The sequence below is a fragment of the Pelodiscus sinensis genome, chromosome 1 (assembly GCF_052426305.1).
Source record: "Pelodiscus sinensis isolate ZL-2025 chromosome 1, ASM5242630v1, whole genome shotgun sequence".
Classification (NCBI taxonomy): domain Eukaryota; kingdom Metazoa; phylum Chordata; order Testudines; family Trionychidae; genus Pelodiscus; species Pelodiscus sinensis.
The window spans coordinates 164,966,998-164,981,620 of record NC_143052.1 but is presented as its reverse complement, the minus strand read 5'-3'; positions in this window follow the sequence as shown (position 1 = coordinate 164,981,620).

Below are 14,623 nucleotides of genomic sequence, written 5' to 3'. Positions count from 1 at the left end.
GTCATTCCTTCATCGAATCTATAGCTTCTAGGTGAGCTAGAGCGTCTGTTCTGGTAAGGTATCCAGCCTTGATTTAAGGATGTAAAGTAATTGAGAAGCCACCACCTCCCTAGGTAAGTAGTTTTAGTGTCTTATTGTCTTCACTTAAACTTGCATTTTATTTCTAATCTGAATTGTCTAGCATCTGTTTCTAGACATTTGCTCTTATTATTCCATTGTCTGCTAAAATGTAGAGGACTCTAGAATTCATTATGGGCCTCTAGTAAGTTAACCAACCTTTTGAACTCATTCTCATTTGTAGAAAACAAACCCCATTATAAATTATATGCCCTTGAGGTGGAATATAAATTTCAAAACCCTGACAATTATATTGAATTTTTTAAAATGCTGTTTTAGTCAGCACTTGTTTTTCCTCTGTCATGAAGTAAGCAACTGTTTGGCTACTTAGTACCTCAGAATAAGTGTTGAATGGTATGCCAAGGAAAGGATTAGCATATTGCAAAGGATAAATAAATGAGGTCTAAAGCAAATCCAAGGCAAAATGCCAAACCTATTTAAAAGTAAAGAAGCTGTGAATCAACAATATGAACAATACACTGACATATGTAAATAATTAGCAGAATTTATTTTGTTGAGAGCAAGTAGAATACAGTGATGTATGAAGTCTTTAGCCTTAATGATCTTTGAAAAGCTGCTACTTCAATGGTACTGAGGAACAAAAAGATGTTCTCATCACCATTTTGGCTTTCAGCTTCATCCCGGGAGATTAAAAATGTTAAATTGAACATAATCCATTAGCTTGTCAGTATGATTTCTGAGTACATTTCAAACGGAACTTTGAAATTTTAAATATCAACTGGACTTGCTCTCCTTGTGTTACCTTGATGCGCCGTATTAAATGAACTGAATGCATTAGTATTAAACATGATAGTTCAGTATTTCACAACTCATTTCAGAAAAAAATAGCCCTTCCACAAGATTCAGAGTACATAGTTCTATGTTCTCATTTTAAAGGCTTTGACACATTAAACTCTGCATTCACTCTCACACACTTAAATGTTAATAAACAGCTTAAAATGTCCATGTTTTAGTTTGTAGATGAGTCTTCATGTTAGAGGAATGAAGCTATGAAATGAGGGATTTAACTTGAATTTCAAAATCATATTTTATCTTTGTCACTTCTGAATGTATATAAAATGTTCATTTAACTGTGAATATCACCTGAGAAATATTTAAACACATTATTCTTTGTTCCTCACTCTGCTCTAAATCAAAAGATATGAAATAATGAGAAGCTTTCTTTTTCCCTTGTTTTTTGTCTTCTGATTGCATTGGGAACAAATGTAAAATGTGTTTGCACTGGGATCGTCTAGCAGTATTTGCCCAGACTTGCATTGAAGTTGCATAGGATTTGCACTAGTGCATTTCAATGTAGTACGAGTGTCAAAAGTCTTAACAAAATAGACTTGCATTCCAAGGATTATGATGAGTGTAGAAAAGCTTTAGACTGAGTCTGTATACTTGCATAAGTGAAATTCTCACTAGCTAAGGAAGCATGTGCATATTTGTGTGCATAGGCGTGTGCAGCACATTTCATTAGGGTGTGCACCCAAAGAAGTTTTTTTAAATGTACTCTTTGACCCCCATTAGCCACGCTCCTGACCCCCATTAGCCACACCCCTTGGCTCCCATTAGCCACACCTCTGGAGGTAACACTCTTGGGGCAAGATGGACACATGACCAGAAGTAAAAGGTGTCATGAGACACCCCCCCAAGGACTTTTTCCATCCTCCTCCTACCAATAGGGATTAGTTTGGCTCCCACCAAACCCCCCTCATGCAACTATCCTGCAATTGCATTAACCCAATGTGTGTGACATTAACTCAGGGGGCAGAGAGGCTGGGGGAAGTGTCCCCTCTAAGAGTTTCCTCCCATGAGCAGAATACATTTTGTGTTGTGCACCAGTACTGAGTTAATAAATATCTTATAAACCTCTATCTTTTCCCTCTGCTGCCCTGTCTTCTCCCCTTGCTCCATCAGCTCCCACTGTGCCTGCTGCCCCCCCAACTCCTGACCCACCTCTGCTGTCCTGACTCCTGCCCTTCTTACTGCCCTCAGCATTCCTGAAATCTGCCCCTCTCCACCAGCCCTTCTCTCCTCCCTGTGCCCACTCTGATCATGTGAGCTACCCTACGTCATCCCCTCTTCTAACACCTCCCTCTACACACCTGCCCTGCCTCTGTCCTCTGGTGCTTGTCCCTCCCCTGCAGGTGTCTGCCCTTCTGCTTCACCTCCAGAATCTCCTGGTACTTGCACCTTCCCTTAGCCCTGCACCCTCCTGGTGCCTCCCCCTTTCCTCACTGCCCCTGCCTCCTTTTTCCCTGATGCCCACCCCCTTACCACCCTCTACTCCTGTTCCCTTCATGCCCCTGTGCCCTCACATGTGCCTTGCTCCATCCCCGCCTTCCTTATGCCCATCCTTTCTTTCAAGCCTTCTCCCAGCACCTCCCTTTCTCCCCTCTAGCCTCCAAAGCCCTTCCTCTCTCCTCTCCCAGCATTATCCTGGCACCACCTCTTTTTCTCATTGTCTCCACTTGGCCCCCTAGCATTTGTCTCTCTCCTCCACCCTGGCCCTTAGTGCCTTCCCCTTTCTTCTCCTGACCTGCCCCCCTCCCCTCAGCACAAGCCCCTTCCTCTCCAACCCTTCCCCCTATTTTTCCCTCCTCCTTCAGCAGCCACCAGCTGGTCTGTAACAGAGTTCTAGGGTCACCCTGATTTTCACCCTTCTGGTGCTTCCCCCTACTCCAGTGGTCTCCAACCTTTCTACACGCAAGATCACTTTTTAAATGACAGACCAAGCCAAGACCTACCACCCCACCCCTTCCTTGAAGCCCCGCCCTCTCTATTCTCCTCCTCTCCAACACTTGCTATCCCCAATCCTTATACTGCTGCTCCCCCTGCACACACACAATTCTTCTGTAGGAAGAGGTTTTCCCAATATTTGGCCTGTCTAGACTGGACCAAATGTCAGAAAACCCCCTTCTTTTGGAAGCCCCCTTATTCCTCATGGAAAGAGGGAATATAGAGGTGACTGAAAGATCATGTTTGCTTTTCTGCTAAAAAAAGTGGAAGAACAAATGCATCCTTGGATGCAGAAGAGTTTTTCTGGGATATCTCCAGAATCCTAAAAAACTCCTGCAATCTGGCCATATCCTTGCTGGGTTGAGGACAGGATATGTAGGCTCTGGGATGGGAATGAGGGATTTGGATGTGGGAAGGGGTGAGAGGTGCAAACTTCAGGAGGCAATCTGGATGCAGAAGGTGGAGAAGGGGATGCTGACTCGCGGAGGGGGCAGTGTTGGGGTACTAAGCAAGCCACTGGTTTGTGGATGTGAGGGTGCAGGAATTTGGGTTGGGGTATGTGAGGGGCCCAGGGCAGGGGGTGCCAGTGTACAGATATAGGGTGTGGGGCAAGGGGGAGAGCAGGAGTGACTGTGGCCAGATGAGGGCTTGGCCCCAATTGGGTATTTGTTGCCCAGGCTTTATTTTTAAATAAAATACTATGTCAAACATAAAGTTTCTGCACTGTCCTTATTTACCAAAAGGGCAGGGAACCTGTCTTGAGTCAGGGGTTACTGACCCACAGAAAATTCAGTTGGGAGCAGGAGACATGGTACTGGGGAAGGGTGCCAGTGGGGGTGGGGTTCTGCACTTGGGGACAGGGTGCCAGCAGGGGACAAGTTTCTGCAGCGGGAGGCAGGGTGCCGGGGGGGGGGGGGGGGAGGTTTCAGCGGGGACGGACAGGGGCACAGTTCTGTGTATGGAGGCAGAGGAGAAGGAATGGGGGTAGGAGGGTGGGGGACAGGGTTCTGGGGCAGGGTGCCAGTGGGGGCAGTGAGTCCCCTGCACCAGCCTCGGAGGGAATCCTCCACCGCGCGCTGCTTCTGGGGCTGACCCCGCGGAGGGAACAAGCCTCGTTGCGCACTCCCTCCCCCCTCCAGCCGAGCAGGGAAGCCCACGCATGCGACCCCTCGGGGCCGACCCCCCCCTCCCTCCCGCGGAGAAGGGGAATCCCAGAGCGCGCCTCTGGGGACTTCCCTATAAGTGCTCCCTCCAGGGCTGACCCCCCACCCCCACCCCAAGAGAAAGGAAGCCCCATTGCACGCTCCCTCCCACTGAGCAGGGAAGCCCGCGCACGCGGCCCCTCAGGGCCCGACTCCCTCCTCCCCAGGCCAGCCGCGCTGCACCCGATCCCCTGCCCGGGGCACCCCCCACCTCTCCTACAGCCCCTTTCCCCCCGCCCAGGGTTTGAACTCACCGTGCTTGACTGGGCAACAGGGTGATGTTGCTGCGTCCCTGCTCCCTCTTTCTTCGGGGTCCTAAGAGCTGCTGGTTTTGACTGTGGAGCCACTCATGCACGGAAAACCCAGCGGGGCCCCGTTCCCCAGAGTGCCGAAGCGGGAGGCCATTTGAAACATTAGGGTGTGCCTGTGCACACCTGGCACACCCCGTGCACACGCCTATGTTTGTGTGGGTGCATGAAAGGGAGGGATGTGGAAACCATACATGATAGCATAGGCACTGACTCCATGGATGCTCCAGCTTTTGAGCACCCATGGTAAAAAATGAGTTGGTACTTAGCACCCACCAGCAGCCAATTTCCTCCTCTAACTCCTAGTGCCTCCCACCCACTAGTTTCGCAAATCAACTCTTCCCACTCCACAGTGCCTCTCTCCTACCACAGATCAGCTGTTCCGGGGCATGGGGTGGGCAGGAGGAAGTGGAGTCAGGGTGGAATTGGGACTGAGCAGGGCTTTAGCAGTCCTGAAGAAAGGAAGAAGTCTTCAGCATGGCAGTTCAGGAGGGATAGTAATTTGGCTTTCGAACTAGCTTTGGTACTTATATGGTTCCCAATAATGTAGTATCTGAGCATTTCACAATCTTTTATGTAGTTATTCTCACAATACCTCTTTGAGGTAGGGAATTGCTATTCTATGTCTCCATTCCCTATCAGTAAAACGGGATTAGTGACTTGCCTACCATCAAACAGGAGGCCAGGCTGAGCAAGTTCATCTCAAGCCTTAATATTCAGTGCTAAATTAATCAGCAACATAAACATAAGCAATGTGAAGATCTCTTCGATGAAAATTGTTCAGAAAATGCATGTAGATAGTTGAATAGTGTCACTTGTGCTGATATGAAATTCGGTTGTTTTGCAAAAAAGAGTATCTTATGCTACCACTATGTAGTTGTAAAACTTGGTTCATGCACTGGGCTGGGAGCAGTAACTAGGTTCCTCTTCTATTTTGTTTGGGTATTTGTGCTTGTGTTAGTGCAAGGACTGTTGCAGCTGCTACAATGTACATACAAGGGTAAGGTGGAATGCAACTAACCTTTAAACTTCTGAGTTCATCCCACTGAAATGGCAATCCTAATGTGTTAAGAAATCAAATCACTATTTTTATGACATGAATAATTCTGTGGACTCTGGTTTATTCTTGCAAATTAATCTGTAATGGTGACTAAGTGCACAGACAGATGACTTGAAAGCAATAATTAAAGAGGACTTAATTTAGATATGGTTATTTTTGAGAATACAAAATAGTGGTATCAAAATTCCAAGTACACTCAGATGAATGAGTCATAATGACATAGAACAATGGGGCCAACTTGAAACTGTATATTCAAAAGTACTTAAAGATTATGTCATTTGGCATCATCACTGATGAGGATTCATATAATTCATATAAAATGTGATATCTTTATAAACACAAACAGTTTTCATCCAGGGTAGTCTTTGTTTGTACATCACTATCAGAAAAATGCTTCCGATGTAATTGTGCCCTTGATTACACCTGTGCATTGCTAATGAGGTAGTTGACATGCAACTTGAGACCATGATACTGTAGGCCTGCCTTCAGTCAGGGCTCAGGTTGAGTTGGCAGTTTAAAAAGAAACAACTCTCAATATCTAAATTAAGCATATTATATGTGGAATTCATCAGACTAAAACATGGAACCCTGCAATTCTGTTTAATTAGCTTTCAGATTTTAAAACTTCAAGGCTCCTAAATGATTTAAAAGATTACATTTCATCCTGCTGGAGCACAGCAAACACTTCTAGCCCAGCAGCTGTCTAAGATTAATACTCAAAAGAGCTACAAAGTTCACAGCCTGTTTGGGATATGAATGGATGTGATGTGAGGAGGAGGAAAGGGCAACAGAGATGGGTCGCTGTAAGGAACAGCATTGTCTAGATGATAAAAATCACTTGTTAGACTTTCATTAGTAATTTACTCATTTCATATGGACATTACAGAAATAAATTTCTAGTACAATGTACCCAGATGTGCGAATCAGGCAGACTGGGTCAACAGTGAATCATCCTACCAAACAGGCTATCTAATTACTCTGCTACTGTTTTTGCTTCATCACAAAAGGCCAGATTTCGTCTCCCATAATCATGTTTAGATGTGACCTGCTACCTGTTTCTAGACTAGAGTCACATTCTGTAATCCTTACTAGCTCTGACTCTAGTCTAGAAACAGGTAGCAGTGTGCAGTAGTAATCCAGTGGCATTTGAGTCACAATGTAGATGAATGCAGCTTCTAAATATGGAAACAGTGCTATCATCTTTATTTGCACTGATGCAAAATACTTCTAAGGATTTAGAGTACATCTATACTAGCCCCCTATATCGATCTAGGGAGGCTAATGAGGGCGACCAGAATTGCAAATCAAGCCCGAGATTTAAATATCCCGTGCTTGATTTGCATGTTCTCGGTCAGTCACCATTTTAGAAATTGACTAGCCCGAAGTAACTTCCCACGTCTATATGCGGCAGTGAAATGAGATTCCAGATTAAAGCCCTAAATCGAATTAGGTGGTATTCCTCGTGGAATGAGGTTTACCAGCTAATTCAAGTTAGGGCTTTATTCCAGAGTCCCGTTTCACTGCTGCGTGTAGACAGAGGCAGTTACTTCGGGCTAGTCAATTTCTAAAATGGCGACCGGCTGGGAACATGCAAATCAAGTGCGGATATTTAAATCCCAGGCTTGATTTGCAATTCCGGTCATTGTTATTAGCCTCCCTAGATTGATATAGGATGCTAGTGTAGACACACCCTTAGGGTAGAAATCACTACAGTCTTGTAAATATCTGTATTTTAAACACACTCCAAACAGTAGATCCTAACACATTCTGTACTCTTAGTATTGAAACCTCAAATCCCTTATTTTACTTAAAGAACTTAGTGAAGGTCTGAGGCAAAACAACATATTTCTTCTGATTTGTTCTCTTGCTTATGTCTGTTTAAAACCAGGGTAAATGCAGTGACTAAATGGAAATGGCTTTGATTTATGCTTGGTTGTAGCAGAGGAGAATTGTGACTAGTCACCTTTAAGAGATAAGAAAACCTGTCATTTTCTCTGAAGATACAAAGAACTTTCTGTGAAACATCTTATAAAAGAAGACTCTTTCCTCATTGCCTTTAGATCTCTGAAGTTGTCTTTGTTCCAGATGTTCAATATCTGTAGAAAATCTAATGGCTGTAATTTTGTGACTTAAAGAATGAGTCAATTTGCCAACTCAAAGTTGGACATGGACCTCTGGGAAGATGAAAAGCTAGACTGTATTTGCTATGGTGACAGCTTATTTTTCTTGTAATTTTTTATTTTTATTTTTATGAAGCTCTCTTCCAAAAGAGGCATTTGTTTTACTTACTTTTATTTGTAAAACTGTCATCAATGCCTGAAAGCTTCTAAAAAGTTGAAGATTCAGATTACTTCTTTCTATTCAGCTTTACTGTTTCTCATCATTATTATCCACCTTATGAACACACAATACAATTATGCCATCAACAATATTATAGAAACAATCAACCTGAATTTGGAATAGAATTAAATCAACAGAAAAATCACCAAATTTCAAATAGAACCTGACTTTGGATTTCCTTTAGAAGAGAGGGCCAAAGAAAACATTTTATCCTAGATTTTCTAGTCTGTCTGAGAGGAATGTGGCACAACTCTGGAAAGCACGATGGAAAAGTGATATGGTGCCTTTGTTATTCCCATTCCTGAGTATTGCCTTGATAGCTAGCCTAAATTACAATTTATTTCTGAGGTTCCTTAAATTAAAGCCTGAGATGTCAGTTCAGATGTCTCATCAGAAATGAGAGCTATCAGATTGCCATAAAATGGCACTAATCCAGTGTAGTTATTGCCCTTACCACCGCCGATGCCAGGTGAAGGGCTTGGTGTAGGCCTGCTATTCTGGCTCCATGCTCACATGAAATGAGAATCTAGGGAGAGGCTCATTAAGCCAGTTTTCCAGCTGCTTTGCATTTCCACAACAGCACAAAGAAACAAGTTTATAAGGGAGAAATGGAATTCTAGTCTTTCATGTAATCCTAGTCTGGATTAAAACTTTGTATCACTTTCTAAACTCTAAGTGCCGGTATCCCATAATGAATGTGAAGAACGTAACTGCCAAGGTGTTACATATTTATTTTATTTTGAAGCTTCATGATGGATACTTTACAAAAACTATGGAATGAGTAAATAATATTAGTCAATTTATCCAAATTGTTTAGATTTCAGGATGGCACAAAGTGTCCTGGGCAAATCAAGTCATTCATCCACAGGGCACGAGCAGGATTTATTTACATGTTGCCCTACCTCAGTTTTCGTTGGTGGGTGGTGGGAGCCCAGAGGTTGCAGGTTTGAAGAACAATGGGCCACCTCTACCATTCTTTTTAACACCCTTTGTGTGAAAAATGAGAGAGATCTTGTCTGCTTGGAGCAGATTGATATGGGTCTGAAAATGCAGTGTTGACAGATATAATTGTTTCATGGTGAAGGTGAGATGGGAGTTGATCGGAGGTGAGGCCGGTGCATATTAGAGATGTTTCTATTCTGCAAAATTAAATTCTGCGTATTCGGGTCTGTGTAACAAACCTTTCCAAAACTTGAATGTTCAGCTCTGGCTGAATGTTCAGATAGATTATCACTCTGACTGACTGTTTAATTTAAAATTAAATACCTAAATGCAGTAAGAGCCAATTACTCATATGATCGCATAACTTTTCCACACAATGAAACCACATAAAGTAGAAATTTGAAGTCATGCTGGGAGAAATATCAATTGTCCAACTGAACAGCAGAAAAATGTCTTTGTTGCTGTGTAGTGGAAAGTAGCAGAAAGTGAAATATGTAGTAGTTCCTCTTAAAAAAAATTGCTACTATTTTCTATAATCTGTGAATGAAGACCATACTGTTTTCTAAATGCTGTAAGGCACATGAATGGTGATGTGAGGGAAAGAGGTGCTCTGCACGATTATTTTTCCTCTCTAGCAGATCCCACAACAGTTTCAATGTGGCATTCATTAGACAAGGAGCAATTTTCACTGACAAACTGCTTTTCCTTACAGAGGGAATTGTTAGGAAAAATAAGATGACAGTCAATTCCTGTCCATGGGCCTGGTCATCTGTCATTCACTTCTGCTTTGTGCACTGCTGATAGAGATGAACTCTTGAAACATCACCAACATAAGGATTATCCAGGCTGAAATACAGCTAGGATAAAGCCCCTATGTCAATCCTGCTCCCATCTCCCTGCTGAATTTATTCCAGGGCTTGCGAGGGTTGAGCTCTGACACCACTAGGCATAGCAGTTCATAGTTCCAGCATTTCTGGGTTTGGTGTATCAATTATGAAAGTAAAAAAAAATTGCTTGAGTCTCAGCACATAACTGTCTGTGCCCTGATATCTTTCACTACCAACTAAGCATTGTCCCATCTCCTGGGATAGGTGATGTTGTGACAGGGTCTTTGGGTCTTTTCTACTTCCCTTTTTAGTATGAAAAAGAACATAAACTAGAACAACTGAGGTGAGTTTTTAAGCAGCCTCTGCACACTCACCTCCATTTCTGGATTCAGTGCAGGAATAGGCTGAGCAGTGGGGCTTTGTGTTAGCTGTTTGCTAAATTAGTAGATTGTTGGGTTACCATAGGTTGGCTGGAAAAAATGAAACAACTGGATTAAATAAAAAGCAAATGGAAAAAAGTCTTTACAGAGAGAAGTAAACAGATTGAGACTAGATTATTGACGGATACATGGAAGGCTGAAAGTCATTGTTTTTATATAGAATCAAAACACAACACCCATTTGAACCACAGTAATTGGAAGCCATTAGAATCAGTTATAACTAGCATGGTGGGAATACCTGTTCTAGTTTACAGGATGTTCTATTTTATAAGGATATTGGGCATGAGTCTGTGTTCTGTTAGCAGAGCAACACCATTGATTTCAGTGGAATTGTTCTAGATTTACACATGTAGTGGAGATCTGAATTTGACCTTGGTATCGTAACTGTGTGATGTCATGAAAATAGGATGCTTAAATAGAAATCTTAATGGATCTTAAATATTAATGCATGAGCAGGTGGCACTATGCAACAATTAAGTTTAGATTTTGAAGTAAATCTTTATTTTGTGTCAGAGCTTGCTTTTTAGGCCCAGGAAAGCAGTGGCTTTTTTCTGCAGAAACAGTGCTGGTGATGATAAGGTCAAAAAGCACTTAAGTTTACAAAGTTTTAAATGTCAAATACAGAAGCAGTTCACGAAATCTACCTGTTCATCGGGAAGCCTGAATGAACAGTAAAAAATAATTACATCTAGACTGCAAATCTAGTGGTAATTAAAATCCATGTGTACTTTAAGTCATCTCACTTTATACTCAAGTTATCATTAGCTGATCTTGGTTTTCGTATTAACCCTTAAAATTGATGAACTTCCATACAGCGTTCTTACCTTTTATTATAATAGATCTGCTCTTCTTTTTTCCAAAAATGTTGGCTTAATTCCTAAAATTACTGATGTCTTAACATATGCAACATATTTTATAGGCATGACTATCTTGTCCTAGAGTCCCTCTGAGAAAACCCTTTTCAAATGTAAGTGAAAAAATATTAAATGATAGTGAATGACTGTTCCGTTGAATCACATTCTTGAGGTCTTCCTTAAGCCTTTTCTACCGTAATAAAGCAAGTTTTTGTAAGGAGCCATAAAGGGTTATTTGAATTGTTCCAAATGTATTGTGTGTGTATTAAAAGGCATTGTGTGAAAAAGAGGCAAATCTGGGTTATTTCTTCCTAGCTGAATGCTCTAGAAGTAATTTTCTCCAATAACTTCTGAAAGCTTAAGCAAGACTTGCTCTGGAAAGAGTGAATGTTAAGAATGATGAAACTAAATGAATGAATGAATTCTTCAAATGAAAGCAATTATCAAGGGGTTGTTTGTTCTTCTTTCTCTTATGACATTTAAACAATTGGAACGAGGGTACATACTTAGAAGCAACAATGATCAAACAATCCCTTGTTTAACAATAATCAAGCCACAGTAAATGAATGTGTATTTTATCTGTACCTGTATGTCATCTATGGTACTTTTATATTTGGTACAGCTGTACCAGAGAGCCCTGATTTCAATAAAAATGGTATTCTTCTTAGCTCCCGCTCAAACAGTAACCACAATGGACCCAAATAATTCAGTGGTACATCAGTGTTCTTTTTTTGCATGCTGGAAACTTTGTTTTGGTTTTACAAGATTGATGGTTCTCAAAACTTGCATAGCAATTACAAACAATATTTAGCCAGGTATTGTTTCAAGCTTCCAACACAAAGACCAATAGCTTGGCATAATTGGAGTAAGAAGGGAACTGGAATTAATTTAGTATCATAAAGCTATTGTAGTAGTCACTTTTTAATAACTATAACTCTCTTCTTCAAAGAACCTAATGCTTCTTAGAATTTTTCTCTTAGTGGTGATTGGACTCCTCTAAATTAGTTGCTGATTTAGCTACAGAATATCTTTTAAAAATTTAGATGTAAAAATTACCAGTGATGAAAAGTGCTAAGCAACACTCGGTAAATTATTCCGGTTATTGCCTACCTTCACTGTTCTATTTTTGCGCATTCTTTCTGAATTAGTCTAGTTTCAGCTTCCAAGTATTGGTACATCTTTATCTTCTTGAATAAAGAAAATATGATCAGTTTTTGTCACACATGTAGACATCTACAAGTCACCACTTTATCTTTTCTTTGTAAGGTAAAAAGATTGAGTTCCTTGATTCTTCAATGTTTCCCTATCCTTAAATAATTCATATGGTTCTATTCTGTACCCTTTCAATAAGAAGGCTGTTGATAAACTGTATACAAATTGGGCACAGTATTCCAATAGTGGTTGCATCAGTGCCAATAAAGATATAATATAGTCTACCAACTCCTATTCTTTATTCCCTGGTTAAGAAATCACATCTAATGATCACACTTTTGTGAGCACAGCATCTCACTGGGAATTCATGCTCAGCTGATTTTTTTTTTTTAACCATGACCACCAATTTCTTTTTCAGCGTTGCTACTTCCCAGTGTGAGTTCCTCCTCCTGTAAGTCTGGCTTTCCTTCTTTGTTCCTAGGTGTATACATTTATAGTTCCATATTGAAATACATATTGTTTGGGTCCTGCTAGCAAACTGAATATATTTTCTTGTTTGAGTGGAGGGCCTTCTCCACTTGCTTGCATTTGTGTAAATTACTTTTATAATTGTTGAAACATTTTTACAGCATATTTCTATCTCTCTTTGCCTTCATCTGTAAGGGTATGTCTACACTACCCCGCTAGTTTGAACTAGCGGGGTAATGTAGGCATACCGCACTTGCAAATGAAGCCTGGGATTTGAATTTCCCGGGCTTCATTTGCATAAGCCAGCCGGCGCCATTTTTAAATGCCGGCTGGTTCGAACCCCGTGCCGCGTGGCTACACGCGGCACGGGCTAGATAGTTCCACGAGGCGTACAGATAGTGCGGAATGGCTTGCTAGTTCGAACTATCTAGTCCGTGCCGCGTGTAGCCGTGCGGCACAGGGTTCGAACGAGCCGGCATTTAAAAATGGCGCCGGCGGGCTTATGCAAATGAAGCCCGGGAAATTCAAATCCCGGGCTTCATTTGCAAGTGCGGTATGCCTACATTACCACCCTAGTTCGAACTAGGGTGGTAGTGTAGACATACCCTAAGAAAATAATAGAACAATTCAAATCAAAATAGGAATCGTGCAGAAAACATGTTGATACTGACATAAGAGCTGTGGTCCTTCTTGTTTTATATCAATCTATTCTTGTCTCCAGATACATTTTTAGGGTTTTAAGTCATTTTACACTTCATTGCTATAATTATGTCACCTTGTCCTAGTGAGATTAAACATCCCCTGAGTATAATCTCATTTGCTGAAAGAGAAATGGGCATTCCATCTTTTCATTAATTATGTTGAAACAGCTGGTGACTACTTATTTTTTATGTGTTACTAGCCGATTGCATGAACTCTGCCTTTGTCATTTCTTCATCTAATGTGAAAAGTCTAAGTGATTCATAAACTCAATGGTATGGTAGTTCGTCATAACAAAATTTAATTGCATGATGCTATTATTTTAAATCATGTTTTCACAACAAATTAGCATTAACTTCTTTTACTGTTCATATTATATATTTTTCTAGAAACACAAATACAAATTGCATGTCTCTCTTATAGGCAGGCTGATATGTGAAACAAGCAAGCATATTTTTCTAATACTTGACATGTTATAATAGAAATAATTCTCTGCTGTCAGTGGTTTTAATAAATAGAAATCTAGTTGAAGTGTTAAATAATGGTTTTTACAGGGTGTTAGGTCATTAAGATTACTTGTTTTTTAATTCCATCAAAATGCTGCTTATGGGTTTGATGTCACAACACTGAGCATCTAGGACTAATTTTTGTAATGTAACAACTTCCTCAATTTATAGGAATGGAGTTTTGTAGATCAGGATAAGACTTTCAGGTTATGGGCCAAAACTAATAGAGATAGGGTGAGGTCCCAGAGGCCTAAGAAGAGAAAATATAGTTCTCTCATTTTAAAAAATGGAGGGGAGGGGAAAGACATCTCAAGGACTTATTAGTCCAGCCAATCTAACTGTGAAAGATTCTGTGACATTCCCTGCACTTCCACCGAGATGCAGAGTACATGCCACAGTGAAAAGCAGGAAGTGTCCACCCTCACTGTGTAGTAAAAAGTGTCCACCCTCACTGTGTAGTAAAAAGCTCTAGTGCTATGTCTAGATTTCAGAGAAAATTCGGACTGCAATTCGAGTAGCTTTTTCTGCTTTTTTTTCCAAAAGAGGCTTTTCTGAAATTTGGCCTGTCTACACAGGGCCAAATTTCAGAAAAAATTCCTTTTAGAACATTCCTTATCCCTGTCACTGAGAGGAGTACAGGGATGCCGAAAGAACATGTCCACTTTTTCGGAAACTGTTCTGAAAAAGTAGATGCATTCCTTGGATGCAGCAGAGAAAAGCTCTGCAGTCTAGACATAGCCTAGCAGTGAGAAGCAGAAATGATATTTTGATTTTGGCAAAGCTTTTGACAAAGTCCCATGTGACGTTCTCATAAGCAAAGTAGGGAAAGGTGGCTTAGATAAAATTACTATTTTGTGTGTGTACAACTAATTGAAAAAACATATTCAAAGAGAAGTTATTAGATTGCTGTTGAACTAGGAGGACATATTAAATAGGGTCCCATGGGGATCTCTCCTTGATCTG